We start from the raw sequence: 12,696 nt of genomic DNA, 5'->3' as shown, positions 1-12,696 counted from the left end.
TCCATCCATCCATCCATCCAATCATCCATCCAAAGGCGGATTGGAGACGCGTTTGCTGTTAGAAACCTCTTAGTTCTTCGTACAGCACCGACAGTAGCACAACTTGCCAATATACTCAACCTCTGCATACGTACTACACGCAAATGTAGAAAATGCGGACGAACGCGGCGTGTTTTTCTAAAGCGAGAAGGTCGCGGTCGCAGGAACTAGAGCACTGCGCGGGCTCTAAATATTTACCCGGGCCCTGCAGGGGCCCTGCAGGCTTTTTAGTTTCCCGGCCATGTCCAGCCCGATACTTAAATCTAGGCCTGGACCCAGGCCGGACCCAAAGAAACTCTGATCTACCCGGCCCGGCCCGCTGGGTGGACAGGCCCGACTCAGGCCCCGAAACCAGAGTGCTAGGTCCGCATCGGTGAAGCCAAAAATTTTGTTAACACGAATCTCAATAAAAAACACCTTTATAACCTTAAAAATGGAAACACTACACTCTGCAGCGATAGCAGCAGTTGAATAACTGTATTTTCATTGTTTTTTGCGGTAAGTGGTAATGTGATAAATTACTTTAGTTATATAATTTTGTAGGAAAAGCAACTAGTTCCTTTCGAAACTGCTTATCTAAGCGCAGCTTTGCTCTTTATAAATAAATCAACGTACGCCCGGCTGGGGCCTCGAGAGTAGGAACGAAGCGCGGCAGTCTTGGGCCAGCGTAAAGGACCAACGAGAAGGGGTGAAAATGAGAACTGACCTCCTCTGAAGGGCCGCCGAAGAGGCAGGTATAGGACAGGACGGAGTTCTTCAGAGTTAGCACTGAGCAGCGCTTTGTAGCACGCCCAAGGTTGCGCCGGCTAGGGCAGTGTGGTGCCTGGATGGCTGACACAGAATTGGAGGGAAGGCGAGAGACTGTGTCTGTCAGTGCATCACGAGGCTGGCTGCTGTTTCGTTCAAGCCGTTTCTTAGTTTTTGTTTATACATTAAGACCGGAAAGTAATTTTAGAGTAATTGTGTTACTTTTCTAAAATATCTGTAATACAATACCAATTTTTGAGATCAATAATTTGAGGTGTAATTTAATTATTTTTGTGCTATTTTCCGGATAGTAATTGGTAATGCAGTTGAATGCGTTTTCAGCCCCTCCGTGGTGTTGCAGTACGTGGTCAAGGCGCTCGACTACTGCGACCAACGATGCGGGACCGAATCCCGGCCTCGGCGGGGGTTCTTTGATGGATGCGAAAAGCACTGCGCCCGTGTGCTGCGCGATGTCAGTGCACGTGAAAGAACCCCAGGTGGTGGAACTTTCTGGTGCTCTTCACTACATCGTCTCATAGCCTTAGTCGCTTTGGGACGTTAAACACTATAAACCAAACCGAATTAGTTTTCAAAAGTAATTCTTCCATGTATGACGCACTCAGCTTTATTTCTGACCTTTTTTTTTTTTTAAACAGTACGGACTTCTGAGCAGAGCGCAATAACTTATGAACCATGAATACCTTCTTCAGCAAACGGAAGAACCGTAAATGGAGATGGAAAAGTACTAACGGGGAGACTAAAAATGAAATTGACTTTATACTGTGGTCAACCCCCGCCAATATGCTAGATGCAGAGGTAATCGGGAAAGGGCGGTGCAGTGACCACAGGATTGTGAGGTCCAGAATTGGTCCAAATCTGAAGAAGGAACGCAGAAGATTAGTAAGAAAGAAACCCATCAACGAATTAGCGCTGAGGGGGAGGGCAGAAGAGTTCAGGATCTCGTTACAGAATAGATATTCAGCTCTAACTGAGGATGGCGGCAGTACCCTAGAGGCAAAGAACAATAATTTCAGAGATATCATTACTGAGTGCGCAGTAGAAGTAGGCGGTAGGATAGTTAGAGAGGATACCGGTAAGCTGTCTAAGGAGACGGAAGATTTGATTAAGAAACGCCAGAGTATGAAAGCTTTATTCCAACAGACCAGATCGAATTGGCCGAGATATCAAGGCTAATCAATAAGCGCAAGGTGGCCGATATAAGGAATTATAACATGGAGAAAATTGAGCATGCTGTAAAGAACGGGGGAAGCCTTAAAGCGGTAAAGGAGAAATTGGGCATAGGCAAAAACCAGATGTATGCGATAAGGGACAAGGCGGGCAACGTCATCTCGAATATGGACAAGACAGTCAAAGTAGCCGAGGAGTTCTATACAAATCTATACAGCAGCCAAAGTAGTCAGGATCGTAACGAGATTGGCGGTAGGGAAAAACAGTCAGACGTTCCACCAGTGACGAAGGACGAGGTCAAGAAAGCACTAGAAACAATTAAAAGGGGGAAATCAGCTGGAGAGGATCAGATAACTACAGATTTGCTGAAGGACGGGGCGATATCGTGCTAGAAAAACTGGCCACCCTGTATACGCAGTGCCTGGTGTCATCGACGGTACCGGAACCATGGAAGAATGCAAACATTATCCTCATTCATAAGAAAGGGGACTCTAAGGATGTTAAAAATTACAGACCAATTAGCTTACTGTCTGTTACGTATAAGGTATTTACTAAGGTAATCGCTAATAGAATCAGGACAACATTAGACTGCAATCAAGCAAAAGATCAAGCAGGGTTTCGGAAACGGTACTCTGCTATCGATCATATCCCTACCATCAATCAGGTGATAGAAAAATGCTCGGAATATAACCAGCCCTTATACATATCATTCATTGATTACGAAAAAGCTTTTGACTCAGTTGAAACCTCGGCGGTGATGCAGGCATTGCGAAATCAGGGGGTAGACGAGCCGTACGTGAAAGTGCTGGAAGATATATATAGTGGCTGCACAGCAATCAAAGTGCTGCATAAAGAAATATCAAAATTCCCATAAAGAAGGGTGTTAGGCAAGGAGACACAATCTCCCCAGTACTATTCACAGCTTGCTTAGAGGAAGTATTCAGAGACTTGGAATGGAAGCAGTTAGGGATAAGGGTAGATGGAGAATACCTCAGTAATCTACGATTTACTGATGACATTGCCTTGTTAAGCAACTCGGGGAATGAACTGCAAATAATGATTGATGACCTAGACAGGAAAAGTAGAAAGGTAGGCTTGAAAATCAATATGCAGAAGACTAACGTAATGTTCAACAGCCTCGGGAAGGAACAGCAGTTTACATTAGGTAGCAAAGTACTGGAAGTAGTAGACGAATGTGTCTACTTGGGAAGGTAGCAACCGCAGATCCGGACCATGGAAATGAAATAACAAGAAGAATAAGATTGGGATGGAGCGCATTTGGCAAGCACTCACAGATTATGACTAGCAGCTTACCGGTATCGCTAATGAGGGAGGTATGCTCGCGAGTTTTCTTTCAAAACGCTGACGACACAGGGTTTACGAGAAAATGGGGCTTCTTAATGCATTCGCGTTCAAATAACTGTAAGAAAGGAGGCCAGGTTTCTCCAGCGATGTTGCTGCAAATAAGTCAATGTACTGAGAAGCTATAGGGCTGGGAAGGAATGGGGGAAAATGCTAAAGACAACGCCTCTGTAATATCCGATTCGCTCGTGACATTACATTCTTAGGAAATAGGGATCTAAGGGAGGCGGACAGCCGCCTTGTAATGTTCAACTGAACACTCAAATACAAAAAAATGGATGTCACGAAGCCAAAGAAGACCCTCAAGGTTAAGGTGGGCGGTGAGGGAGTGGCAAGAAAGTATGTAAAGGCAAGTAGGGACCTCACATTCGGTCTCTCAAGGGGAAAATGCTGTCCAGAGCATATCTGGCCGTAATCACGTTCGTCGTTCATGAAACCAGCGCCACTAAAGTTCCTTTCGCTGCGGGCACTTGCGGCTGGTATGCACAGAAACTTTTTGGCCAGGAGAGAAAGGCATGGAAACTCTTCGGCATGAGTCTTCCACCACAGCCGCACACTGTCGTTGCCGTTGCTACATGTGTCAGCGTGTAGCTGCCCAGCTCGTCTTCATCAGCTTGAGTTTCGACGGTGTCGTGCTACTGCTGACACTCATGCATCAACATTTGTCGCTTCGCACATGATGATTGGTTGCTGGTAGTTTCTTCTCCTGCAGAAAGTGATAGCATATCGAACAGCGTTTCCCTCACTTTCTCGCAAAGAGCGTTGCAATGTTGCAGTGTAGCAATTCTAAGGAGTTCCCCGGGCTGCATTTTACTTTCAAAAACCTGCATTTCTCTTGTCTTCAGAATGACCATTTGTGAGTTGCCTGTAGAAGATGCAAGGTGTTTCTTCAGCTTCGTAAAGAAAAGAAGAACAAGTGGCAATGTTGCCAGCTTGTCTTGTTCAAGCTTATCGGTTGCCTCTTCGAACGGCTCAAGGACGTCAACAATGTCCGTCAATGTCGCCTTGCTGACATCCGCCATCAGGGAGTTCTCTCTCGATCCAACAAGGTTTCAATCTCCTCGTATTGAGTCAGAACTGACCAAGCTTTGCATTCCATCCCGTGCTCACTTCCTGGCACACGGTGTGTGGAAGCTGGCTTACGAGGCCACTTTGCTTTAAAAAAGTGACGGCAGCCTTAATTTTCTGCATTTGCTCGCGCAGCTCAGGTTGATCTTCAGAAAGGTAGGCATCCTGAGTACAGTGGTCACGATATGAGCGCTACAACTCATTCTTGTGTAAGGGCGGAGGGCACTGATATTATTGGCTCCCTGGTCAGTGTCAAAGACAGAATTTTTTTAAGACGGCTTCGTCAGAACCCATTTTCGCGTACCGGCGCAGAAGTTACTTCCGAATGTTCTCGCCTGCCTTTTTCTCGGGCGGGAAGTCGCCTGTGAACTACACCAGGCTTTTCCAGCTATCATCGACGTAGTGGGCAGTCGCAGTAATGTACGAAACCTTCTTATAATCATCAGCCCCCGGCGAAGCAACACCGACCTTTCTCCCTATTGCTGACACGCTGCAATACTGCCCACCGACAGCGATCAGTTCATAGACAACCTTCAAAAATCCATCGTCACATACGAGGTCGAATGTTCTCATGTCTTTCGTGCACCAACGAACACAAGATGTTGTCAAGTTTTCTTTCACAGTGACAGGAAGACCTGTTTATTTTTCTTTTTGACTGAAGGAAGAAGTAACGGCAGCACGCTCTGGCGTTTACTTGCGTTTGTGACGACTCAGATGGGATGTTCCTGTTCTGCCTCCATCGTAGGTCAAGACGTTTGCAGTCTTTGCATTGCACATGCTCTGCTGGTGACAAGGTATTGGCGTCAACGAGAATTTTTTTCCATACTTCGCTTTTTCTGGCTTCCTTAAAAATTAGTTGCAGCTTCCCCGAAGCAATGTCACTTTTAAGTCACGCTGCGTTCATATTCCAAGACTTATGCGGAGCTATAAACACGAAACACTATGAGCAGATGTATGAATACCTTGAAATGAGAGCTGGAATGCCTTGGTAGGTCCACAGAGGTGCAGTTTTCGTGCACAGAGGCAGTGACTCTGCAGTGGTGTGTAGACATCGTGTATCCCGCTGTTTGCCCAAGGAGTCCCACACTGTAACCCGAGCGTGTCCAGCAACCGTATCTGCCGCCGCCGCAGCGAGGCGATGTCGATCGTGGCGCCAGCGGCCTGCACCTGTGGCCGCGGCGGCTACACCTTTCGTCGGTGTTGCGTTCTCCGCAACACAACCACACCGCCATCCGAGACGTATATCCAAGGTCGGGCGATGCGTGCCGCCGCGGTGTAAGCGGTAGATAGACCACATTTCGTCGCATGCTTTCTGCTTTTCTTTTTTTCCTTAACAGTGCGTAAAGGATAGGGACAGGCAGGGTGGCGGTGCACTTTCGAACTATACACGCTTGCTTCCCTTAGTGAGGTATGGCCTACGGCATCGGAGGAAGGGCTAAAGATATGACTGCTTCATTGCGCAGCGGGTTAAAGCACATCGGCCGCTTTTGCAGCTCAAGACGCGCCCGGTATATGACACTACAGTCACGGAAAATTGCCTGTCAATATGTTATGCAACATCTTGTATATTTCATTGCTTAAATCCAAACGTCAACGTTTACGCGCCCTTTGCTCACACAGAAAAACTGCAGGTGAGTGGGCGCGCGTGGCGCGTATGCTTGCGCGTGTGTATTGAATATTTATTTATTTATTTTTTCGTCCAAGGCCATAGCAAGAGGCTTTTAGTACATTTCGAGCAGCGAACATATATACATATCTTCCATGAGCAGCACGACAGGACATACAAGTATACGTACAAGAAAAGAGAAAACATTACGACGTACAAAGCAAAAAGATCATCCATAACAAACAACTTCACAATGCAGTGCACACCGCGCAAATTACAAAATTCTGCATGTGACCGTTTTCCTGTCAACAGGTAGCAGTTACGGCTCATGCACCGCTATCATGAATATATTAAATGCTCGACTTCTGAGAGGAATGAAGATAGAAATTATTGCACGCGAGTAATGCGATGTTCTAAGCGATTCCATTCACTGATGGCGAGAGGAAAGAAGGAATGCTTGAATGTGTCATGTGTGCAAGTGTTTGTGCCAAGATGGTCGCGATTCTCAGAAGGATGTGCATTTTCGCCAGCCTATTTTGTAGCGGTTGTGTATTAACTGAAACAGGAACTTCAGGCGCGCTTGTTTTGCCCAAGATGATAAAGTAGGAAGGCCGCATGAGGCTGCAAGCAAAAACGGAGAATCGGTGCGCTTGTATATGTTATATATTACTCGTAATGCCTTGGGGGGGGGGGGGGGGGGGCACTGCACAGCTTCTAGTTTCTTCATGTTGTTACTGAATTAGGTAGCCAGACAGTATTCGCGTATTCTAAAATTGGCCTTACGAATGTTGTGTGTGCTAGGAGTTTAGTGGATACTGGTGTGAAACTTAGGCATCTCCGTATACAGAAACGTTTTCGCAAAGCAGCTGATGTGTAGCAGTGATGTGAGAGTCCCACCTCAGATCAGATGACAGCGTGATACCAAAACATTTATGGTGCCTAACATATGTTAATGGCTTGGCTTGGCAAAGGTCGCGCTCCACCTTGGCTTGCAACACAACACGAGTGGAAGTCCTCGACCGAACGTCGAGTCGGCGTTCTCGCCGCACAACCATACAGCTCGGCCACGCAAGCTTCGCTGATCCGATCACGTCATACGTGTTCATCATCAGTCTCCGGCCTTGATCCAAGCCGTGAGATCCAAGGCACCGACCGGCAGTTGCGTAGAAGTGGTTGTCTGGCACGCGGCGAAAAAGTGTTGTTTTACACGTACCGCCGCGTTTCACCGGCAAATTAAGCAGCTAGCCATGCGCGGATCCGCCGCTGCGTCGTCGCCTCTCGAGTGGAACACCCGGCCACGTGGAGTGGAGCTGAGTCTTCGATCTTAACAACATGTAAATGTTTGTGGGCTTCAGTTTGCGTCGCAGTGAGGCGCCGCTTCCGTGCACCGTCTTGAGCGCTGCTTTCTCTTCTACAAATTTGCTGATTGTGGATACAATTCGCGAAGTTTAACGAATTAAAATGGTCATCGATTATAGAAATAACTACAGTGAACTGAAATCAACGATTGCTTACATCGCAAGATGCGCGTACAATCATCACGATGCGCCGGAACGATCCTGTCCGCCGACCATTGCTATTAGCGGCCAGCGGCAGTCGTCGGTGCTACTTGCAGTAAGTACGGCCACCAAACGCACGTCTTAACCGATGTATTTTACTCAGACAGGCTTCCCTGTAAAGCGATGAGAAAACCAAAAAAGGAAATATACGAATCTGTATTACAATTTTGAAGCCGATGACCTGTTTGCCATCCGCCGAAACTGACTATCTAGGGACGAGTACTGTAGGCTGGCAGAAGCGCATATCATCGCCACCCGCGGAAGGCGCCGTTTCCGAAGGTCCGCGCTTTGTGCAGGAATGCTGCTGTTGCACAAGTACAGCAGGCAGTCCTTCTTATAGTAACTATTTTCTTTTTTTTTTATACGGACCTAAACTGTATCAAACCAAGCAGCGCTACACGGCCGGCTCACGACTCCATGGTCCCGGCGGCGGCGACGGACAACCAACGCGGACCATCGGCGCGCCGTCTGCGGCAGCCTTCAGAAATTTTAGTCAATTAAAAAGTCAATAAAGTATAGTTTTAGCTACAGACGATTTTAGTTTCGATGCCTGGGCGCAGCCATCTTAGTTTGATGGTAGCTCTGCGTATGAGCCAAACTGCTGGAACGTCCGGTCCGGCTCCTCTTGATGCCATCTTGGGCTGTGCAGTGCGTGTTAATGCTGCAATGCGGCAGTGTAAAATTGCTGTTTCGCGGTGCTCGTGAAAGCTATCCGACACCTTGGCGCTATTTTATGTTTTGTTTGAGCGCGCCAGCAAACCATATACCATCCGTTTGGCATGGCGGCAGCTGTTGGAAACAGCACTATAGCGACTAGGGCGACTGCGAAGGACTGCACTGCGCTTCCGTAGGCCGAACTCGTCAGGTTAACTGTGAGAATGTATCTGTTGTATTTATCACAACACCTGTATTTTAAATTAAATTTTACGATCGCAATGGTAGCTGTACACACAAAGACACACCGAATGAACCATACGGGCAGCTACCAAACGCGGAATACAGATGCTGCGAAAGATGCTTTTCAGTCATCGCCACATTGATTCAACATGAGTTGCGACCCTTTTCGTGTCGTGTATTTCCTCTCGACAGTGGATATGTATATTCGATGTTGCGCTGCTTTCATTTCGTATTAAATGTACGGATAGCCACCGCGGTTAGTACGCCGCTAACAGCTGCTATCGCAAACCGATCTTGAAGAATGCATGCGTGTCTGTGGTGCGTCGGCTACCTAGTGCGAGTCCACGAACACGCATTGCTGCTCCGATGGCAATTACCACTGAAAGGGGCGCTAATAATTGAATTTAAGTCTCTCAAATGACAATATACAGAGATGCAAGACCGCTTTGCTAATCACGAAGCCCACTCGGTACTATAGCAACAAAGGCGTGCTCGACAATTGTTTACATCGCAGCATGTACGTGCAATCCCCACGAAGCGCCGGTGTGCGCAGCCGGAGCAATCTGGCTCGACTGCTCATGACCGCCGCCGCGTGAGCGCTCGCCTGCATGCGCTGCCTGCAAGACGCCACAACATGGGTTTGCAAGATTAAAAAAAAAATATACGAAAGTAGGAAATGCGCAGGAATGAGTCAATGAGCTCAAGTATGAGTGCATTGGTTGGTGTGTTGTCGCCCGTAAATTCGCCTGGCTGGCGAACAGTCCAAAGAATGTTTACGGACACTTGTTTCCTGTTTGTTTCGGTTGCCGAACACTGTCACACCTAGGTAATACTGCAGCAACCTGTTCAGCTTCCCGGCTGTTCGTGCGGTGGCATGCTGTTGGGGAACAAATTGGTTCCGAAACTTGTTGGCGGCTCGTTTGGCGAACTTATTTGGTTTGTGTCGCTGTTTTGTTTCCGCAGTGCGGCACTGATTTCGAAAATGAATTGCGAAACTTGTACAAGCCTGCCATTAACCGCGGTGTCGCCGGCAGAAAACTTTCAGCTTGCTAGGTTGCATGACGCGGGGCATGGTGCAAGAAGCAGCCGGGCCTACTCCGAAATGTTTTTTTTTTTTTGTAAAATTAAAAATGTGATGGGGGTTGATTGGGGAATTTTTGAATTTTACTGAATAATGTCTTGTGGCCAATTATTGCAACTTTTCTTCCAGAAACACGTCGGCAATAAATTCACGATTCGGAAAGCAGGCGCGACAAAAGGGTGCTGACGGCTGCAGACGGTTAGGAATACGTATACAGGTTTACATGTTACCTGCGCAAACCTACGTGTCCCGGCACTCTTTGTATCATCGCGGCCGTTAATCACAAACCTCAAAGTGCGGGTATCGAGCACCGCTTCGATACCTGCACGCCTTCACTGTTGCGCCAAGGACGGCGGAGAGAAATCGGACACGCGTTTGCTGTTAGAAACCTCTTAGTTCGTCGTACAGCACCGACAGTAGAACAACTTGCTAATATAACAACCTCTGCATACCTACTACAAGCAAATGTAGAAAATGCGGACGAACGCGGCGTGTTTTTCTAAAGCGAGAAGGTTGCGGTCGCAGGAACTAGAGCACTGCGCGGGCATTAAATATTTACCCGGGCCCGCCCCGGGCACTGCAGGCTTGTTCGTTACCCGGCCATGTCCGGCCCGATACTTAAATCTGTGCCTGGACACGGCCCGCACCCGAAGAAGCTTTGATCTCCCAGCCCGGCCCGCTGGGTGGACAGGCCCGACACAGGCCCCGAAACCCGAGTGCTAGGTCTGCATCGGTAAAGCCAAAATATTTTGTTTCTACGAATCTCAATAAAAAACACCTTTATAATTTTAAAAATGGAAACACTACACTCTGCAGAGATAGCAGCAGTTGAATAACTGTAATTTCATTATTTTTTCTGATAAGTGGTAATGTGATAAATTACTTTAGTTCAATAATTTTGTATCAAACGTAACTAGTTCCTTTCGAAACTGCTTACCTAAGTGCAGCTTTGCTCTTTATAGACAAATCAACGTACGCCCGGCCGGGCTCTCGAGATTAGGAACGAAGCGCGGCAGTCTTGGGCCAGCGTAAAGGACCAACGAGAAGGGGTGAAAATGAGAACTGACCTCCTCTGAAGGGCCGCCGAAGAGGCAGGTATAGGACAGGACGGAGTTCTTCAGAGTTAGTACTGAGCAGCGCTTTGTGGCATACCCAAGGTTGCGCCGGCTAGGGCAGTGTGGTGCCTGGATGGCTGATACAGAATTGGAGGGAAGGCGAGAGAATGTGTCTGTTAGTGCATCACGAGGCTGGCTGCAGTTTCGTTCAACCCGTTTCTTAGTTTTTGTTTATATATCAAGACCTGAAAGTAATTTGAGAGTAATTGAATTAATTTTCTAAAATATCTGTAATGCAACACTAATTTTTGGATCAATAATTTGAAGTGTATTTTATTTATTTTGTGGGTTTTTCCGCATATTAATTGGTAATGCAGTTGAATTGGTTTTCAGCCCCTCCGTGGTGTTGCAGTACGTGGATAAGGCGCTCGAGTACTGCGCCCAAAGATGCGGGACCGAATCCCGGCCGCGGCGGCGGTTCTTTGATTGATGCGAAAAGCAAGGCGCCCGTGTGCACCGCGATGTCAGTGCACGTGAAAGAACCCCAGGTGGTGGAACTTTCTGGTGCTCTTCACTACAGCGTCTCATAGCCTTAGTCGCTGTGGGATGTTAAACACTATAAACCAAACCGAATTAGTTTTCAAAAGTAATTCTTCCATGTATGACTCTCTCTGCTTCTTTTCTGACCTTTTTTTTTAAACATTACGGACTTCTAGGCAGAGCGCAATAACTTATGAACCATGAATACCTTACGGAAGAACCGTGAATGGACATGGAAAAGTACTAACGGTGAGACAAAAAATGAAATTGACTTCATACTGTGTTCAACCCCCGCTTTAATACTGGACGTAGAGGTAATCGGCAAAGTGCGGTGCAGTGACCGCCGGATGATGAGGTCCTGAATTGGTCTAAATCTGAAGAAGGAACGTAGCAGATTACGTAACGTTACGAATTAGCGGTGTGGAGGAGGGCAGAAGGGTTCAGTATCTCGCTACAGAATAGATATTCAGCTCTAACCGAGGATGGCGACAGTGCCCTAGAAGCAATACACAATAATTTCAGAGATCTCATTACTGAGTGCGCTGTAGAAGCAGGCGGCAGGACAGTTAGAGAGGATACCGGTAAGCTGTCTAAGGAGACGAAAGATTTTATTGAGAAACGCCATAGTATGAAAGCTTCCAATCCAACAGACAGATAGAATTGGCAGAGATAGCAAAGCGAATCAATAAGCGCAAAGTGGCCGATATAAGAAAGTATAACATGGAGAAAATTGAGCATGCTGTAAAGAACGTAGGAAGCCTAAAAGCGGTGAAGAAGAAATTTCGCATAGGGAAAAATTAGATGTATGCGCTGAGGGACAAGGCGGGCAACGTCATATGAACAAGATAGTCAAAGTAGCCGAGGAGTTCTATACTGATCTCTATAGTAGCCAAAGTAGTCAGGACCGTAACGTGATTGGCGGTAGGGAAAAACAGTCAGACGTTCCACCAGTGACGAAGGACGAGGTCAAGAAAGCAATAGAAACTATGAAAAGCGGGAAAGCAGCTGGAGAGGATCAGGTAACTGTAGATTTGTTGGAGGACGGGGGGGATATCGTGCTAGAAAAACTGGCCACCCTGTGTGCGTTGTGCCTGGTGACATCGACGGTACCGGAACATGGAAGAACGCAAGCATTATCCTCATTCATAAGAAAGGGGACTCTAAGGACCTTAAAAATTACAGACCAATCAGCCTACTCTCTGTTACTTATAAGGTATTTACTAAGGTAATCGCTAATAGAATCAGGACAACCTTAGACTGCAATCAAGCAAAGGAAAAAGCAGGTTTTCGGAAACGGTACTCTATTATCCATCATATCCATACCATCAACCAGGTGATAGAAGATTGTTCGGAATATAACCAGCCCTTATACATAGCATTCATTGATTATGAAAAAGCATTTGACTCAGTAGAAACCTGGGTGGTGAGGCAGGTATTGCGTAATCAGGCGGTAGACGAGCCGTACGCGAAAGTGCTGGAAGATAAATATATGTGGCTGCACAGCAACCATACTTCGGCATAAAGAAAGTAACAAAATTCCCTTAAAGAGAGGTG

Source organism: Amblyomma maculatum, chromosome 7 (assembly GCF_055883805.1).
Source record: "Amblyomma maculatum isolate TAMU_Amacu chromosome 7, ASM5588380v1, whole genome shotgun sequence".
In the NCBI taxonomy this organism is placed as follows: Eukaryota; Metazoa; Arthropoda; class Arachnida; order Ixodida; family Ixodidae; genus Amblyomma; species Amblyomma maculatum.
This window is presented reverse-complemented; position numbering follows the sequence as displayed.